The sequence below is a fragment of the Thamnophis sirtalis genome, unplaced genomic scaffold (assembly GCF_051295495.1).
Source record: "Thamnophis sirtalis isolate CommonGarterSnake01/CBP01778 unplaced genomic scaffold, rThaSir2_p1.2 scaffold_15, whole genome shotgun sequence".
Classification (NCBI taxonomy): domain Eukaryota; kingdom Metazoa; phylum Chordata; class Lepidosauria; order Squamata; family Natricidae; genus Thamnophis; species Thamnophis sirtalis.
Genome location: NW_028261395.1, coordinates 27,732,840 through 27,738,698, shown reverse-complemented (window position 1 = coordinate 27,738,698; position 5,859 = coordinate 27,732,840).

The following is a 5,859-nucleotide window of genomic DNA, read 5'->3' as shown; positions in this document are numbered from 1 at the left end:
TCACCGAGGTCTTGAAGCACTTCCCTTGGGTCTATCAGGGATTTTGCGATATTCCTGAGCCCAGCAAGGCTTTGTCTTCCTGATCACTATCTCTACGGGATGGTTTAGGTCTCAATGGACCCCCCCCCCCAGCAGCAAAAGTGTCAACGGCGGTCTCAGAGTATCGAGACTGCACGTTGTAACATCGCAGTGTGGCTCCTCCTTCCTTCCACACATGAAACATTTAATGAGCTGTTTTACTGCTCAAGCCTATATGCTGGAATTTCTCAGACTGACTATTTGAGTAAGACTGGATAAGGTTCAATGGCATTCAAGGTGTGCATGCCAGACTTCACTCTGTTGTACCCATGTAGGAAGCCCAGATTAATTCCCCACTTGACTTCCCCCTTGCTCAGCCAGTCTCTCTCTTGCAGATTGTGTTTGTGTGTATGTATGTATGCATGCATGCATGCATGTATGTATAATATGCACATGTATGTAATATGTGTATATTACACACATACCGTGTACATACATAACATGCTACCCTAGGCCTAAGGGAATCTCCTGCTACTTTGAAAATGTTTTTGATGGACAGAAAAAGACTCGACAGATTTAAATGACAAAGGAGCAAATTGTTGTGGCCCACCAGCTGCCGGCAGACTCAGATGATGAGGAGGTTGGGGAGGAACTTGGGCCAGTGCTGGAGTCTAGGGAAGGCTCTGATGGATGCTCTGCATCAGATGGAGAGATAGAGCCAGGGCCGTCCAACATTTCCCAGCCACTGGAGAGGCAGCTGCCTTTGGAGGCTGAGATGACTGAGGAAGAAGAACAGCTAGGGCTTGTTCCAGATGCCCGTATGTGCAGAGCAGTTAGGAGAGGAGAACAACGGAGGACAAGGAGTTGACTCTGGAAACAAAGCACAATTGCTAAATGGTATGAAGATCTTTCTTATGTGTGATGACACTTTAGATAATTGAAGTGCTGTCCACATCTACCCTTAATTTTGGATGTTTTTGGAACCCTGACACAAGTTTTTTCAAGGAAAACCTTAAGTCATACCTTCTGTCTTTCCTTGTAGGATTTGAATTTATGTTCTTTGATGATCTTTGCTGTTTTTGCAAATTTTCTACCCTTTCTAAATGATCCTTTTCCAAAAGTGTTACTCAGAACTGGTACAGTACTCATTATGGAGCCTGATCAATGCAGAGTTCAAATCAAACGATTACTCCTGTGATTGGAAAGTATATTTTTATTCAGAAAATGCTGCCATTGAATCTCATATTTTTCTGTCACAGAATTGCTTTATTCAACTTTAGCCAAGAATTCAGAATATGCCCTAAAATACATTAGGTTGTTCTTGTGTCTGATTGTCTTACTTCTCCGATAGGCTGAGTTAACAGTCCCTAGAACTGTTAATCAACCAGAGCATTCTAGGAGCTGTAATCTCAATCTATCTGACAGACTGTAGATCTCTCCCAACCTCTCCCTTTCTTTCTTTTTATTGAAGAATTGATTTGACAGAGAAAAGGAAAGAACATTTATGACTGGAACTGTGATGGCTGCAAATGCATGTGTTCTCCCTAATACAGCAGTGTGAAACTTGCACTGTCATGGCATTGTCATGTGACATATCAGGACCTTTTCCCCCTTTGCTAAACTGGGTGTGGGCATGACCAACATGTGAGACATCCAGCCCCGGGCCCAGGAGTTTGACAGCCCTGGCTTAACATAACTTTTGTTTAACCTGCTTTATGCAAAGCTTTAGTTAACCCAATTAAACAGTTTGAGTACAAGACCTGCTGCATAGTGATAGGATTCAAAAAAACTTATTACCAGTTTTGTGGGCGTGCCTTGGTGGGTGTGGCAGGGGAAGGATACTGTAAAATCTCCATTCCCACCCCACTCCAGGGGAAGGATACAGCAAAATCCCCATTTCCTCCTGATCAGCTGGGACTCAGGAGGCAGAAAACAGATGGGGCGGGGCCAGTCAGAGGTGGTATTTACCGGTTCTCTGAACTATTCAAAATTTCTGCTACTGGTTCTCCAGAACTGGCCAGAACCTGTTGAATACCAGCTGTGCTGATATTGGTGGTGATCAGCAGAGTAAAAGCTGTGCTGCAATATTTTTTTAATGTACTTTCAATTCAGTGTTGATTCTTCTTGATCACTTGTCTTAAGTCACTGAAGTTTTCTTAATAAGTGATTTGCCATTGCCTCCTTCCTGGGATTGACAGAGAATGATTGACCATAAATCATCCAGATAGCTTCATGTGCAAGGCAGGAATAGAACTGGTGGTTTTCCATTTCTATCCTGTTGTCTTTACCCCTGCACCACACTGGTTCTTGCCACAACTTTGGGAATAGTTTTATACTTTGTAACATATCTTTTTGCACTTAATATACAAATAGTACCCTTGTTGCTAGATAATCAGCTCTGATTACCTTTAAGAAAGCTTCAGTTATGAGTTGCTCTTAATACAAAGAAGTTTGTAAATCTATTTGTCTGGTTAAATCTATTTTGTCTGCCTATTTGCTTGACTTAGCTAAAGAATAAATCACTTCAGTAGAGTGTATGTAGGATTTGCTTTTTGGTATACAGTATGTGATTAGGACTGGGTTGTAAATCAGGGGCATGTAGTTATTTAGACTTTCATTGCCCTTGTAAGTGTTATCTTGCATAAGGCTGCCAGTAGCTTTCAAGAATGTTCATGCAGAAAAATGCCTTCCCATTCAGTTTTATAAGTTCTCTTTAAACTACTGTTAGAAATGAAAATCATGCATATGAAAAAGCAACATTCCCTCTCCGCTCCTATATAAAAACAGTATTTCAGTATTGTGGTGTTATAAGCAGATATTTTAATATTCATTAAATGAAAATGACACAGTAAAAGAAAAGAGTGCTATCAGCAGCACTCAAGCTCAATAAGAAAATGGTATCTGCTATTTCCAGAGAATGAAGAAGAAATCACATCACTTTCTAATATTTTATCCTTAGTGGATGTTTTAGTTTAAAATGTCAAGAGACCTGTGAACACAGCTGAGGAAATTAGATGCCAGGCATTGGATAACTGGGTTCCCACTTGTCTTTAACCATAGCATTCAGGCATCATCTTTTTTCTGCTGTTATTTTCCCTGTTGTTCTAACATGGTTCAATGATAAGAGCTGTTCCACTTGGGTCACCCCATTTCCTTGTAAACTTTATGTGTATATGTGAGGTTGGAAAAAAATCAAGATAGCAGCTGTGATTCTGAAATCAATTAACACCCCCTCCCCGAGAGAAAAAATAGAAAAAGTATTAAGATACAAATATAGAAATGAAAAATGATACAAATGGATTTATTATAGGGAATTCATTTTTATATAAATATAAAGTCAGGGCCACTGGAATGCCAACCCAAGAACCCATTAGAGCAGGGGTTTCCAAACTTGGGAACTTTAAGACTTGTGGACTTCAACTCCTAGCTGGGAAATTCTGGGAGTTGAAGTCCACAAGTCTTAAAGTTCCCAAGTTTGGACACCCCTGCTTTAGAGAAAGAAAATAAGTAAGGCCAACAACGGAAACAGGGAGGAAGAAGAGGGAAAAGAAGAAAGGGTAAAGCAGAGGAGGTAAGGGAGGGGAAGTAAGAGTAGGAGAGAAGAAAGAAGGAGAAGAAGAGAGGAGGAGTGGAGGAAGAGGAAGGGAAAAAGAAAAGAGGAAGGAAAGGAGGAAAGGAGAAGGCAGAGAAGGGAGGTTGAGAAGATGGAAGGAGTAAGGTTGTTGCATGTAGTATTTAGGGTCCCGAGGCTGAAGATGAAAGAATGTAATCCACCCACGGATAGTTGAACCAACAAAAGTTTATTGAACAAAGCATTCCATAGATAGCAGAATCAACAGCAGAATCAACAGCAAAATTATTAATCATGAAACATCATTCTTATAGTGTTTGCAGCTTCTTAGTTCTACCTACTTTACATGTTATATCATTATTGGTTAACAAGTCTCCAAGGCACAATAATTGGTTAGTCATTACATTATTGGTGTTCATGAGAATGTGCATGTTGTTGCAGCTGAATGAATCAAGTGTTATCATTCAAATGAGTAAAATGTTGCAGGTTTACTTTGTATCACCCTGTGTCCTTGTTCATGCCTGGGAAACACACAGCAAAGAATAGCTGACAGGCAAATATTTTCTGCAGATTGCTGCAGTTTGTACCTACACATGTAACCTCAGTTCTAAGGACCATCCAGATGATTCACTGTAAAAACCCTACATTTGCAGAACAAGATGAAGGTATGGGGTGGCAAGAAAGTGACCCCAACTGTGTTTTCTATATTCATAAGAAGATTGTGATCAATGTTAATAGCTAATAGATTAAATGTCAATAGTATTTACAAGAATGTATATTTGTGAATATATGTGAAAGGAAAAAATAAAATTTGATATATTAAAAAAACCTAACACTGGAAAAGAGCAGCTGGCTTGTGCGCATGTGGCCAGCTGTTCTTCCGGGTTCTGGCACCCATATGTGCACCAGCCAGCTGGCCGTGCACAAACCCAGAAGAAAGCAGCTAGCTGGTGTGCATATGTGCTGGAGCAGCTGGCCTACGTGAATGCACTCATTGCAACCCAGAATAGCATCTGGCAATGGCGCATATGTCCACAGAGAGAGCTCTGCTTGCCACCTTTAGCATGCATGCCATAGGTTTGCCATCATGGTTATAAACTATTGAAATAGTCCATCATTTCCACTACTTTTCTTTTTTTCCCAAGTTTAGAAAAGTGCCTTTGGATGCCAGAACTTCTACCAGTTTGGACAATGAAGCTGAGGCCAGGGATATAGGCAGCAACAATCGTATTTATTTGTGATCAGGATACCAATTTCGTCAACAAAAAGAAATGTTGTGAGATATTAATTCTCCCTATGCTAAAAACTGATTTTACTTTATCATATGGACCTTTCCTAGAGGGATACGGTGGCTCAGTGGCGGAGACACTGAGCTTGTCGATCAGAAAGTCGACAGTTCGAATCCCTAGTGCCGTATAACCGAGTGAGCTCCTGTTACTTGTTCCAGCTTCTGCCAACCTAGCAGTTTGAAAACATGTGAAAATGCAAGTAGAAAAATAGCAACCATCTTTGGTGGGAAGGTAACAGTGTTCTGTGCGCCTTTGGCATTTAGTCATGCCGGCCAAATGACCATAGATACATCTTTGGACAGCGCAGGCTCTTCGGCTTTGAAATGGAGATTAGCACTGCCCCCTAGAATCAGAAACAACTAGTATGCATGCACGAGGAAAACCTTTACCTTTAACCCATTCATTCATTTTTCCCCCAGTAGGGCAAGCAAGGATATTGTGAATAGATATTTCAGAAAACAGCATTGTTGGGAAGACAGTCTAATCCAGTGTTGGACAACCTTGATAACTTTAATATGTATGGACTTATTCCTAGAATTCCTGGCAAGGGGAACTGGTCTAATCCAATCAAACTTGCAGGTGTAGAAATTTGATCATAGATGTTTGGAGACATTTTTAATTTAAGCTGCCTATCAATACCCGTTGAATATAATATAACAGGCTCATAAGCATAATTTTAAATTCCAGCAAATGACACTTATTTTTGTATGACAAGTAGGGGAGTGAACATTTTTAAGAGAGGGGAAGAATAGCGAAATGCCCAGGATTTCCCTCAAATTTGTATTTAGATTCTTTTGGGATAATCTGGATAATTTGGAGCCGAGGTGGTGCAGTGGTTAAATGCAGCACTGCAGGCTACTGCTAGATCAGCAGTCCAGCGGTTCAAATCTCACTGGCTCAGGGTTGACTCAGCCTTCCATCCTTCCGAGGTGGGTAAAATGAGGACCCAGATTGTTGGGGGCAATATGCTGACTCTCTGTA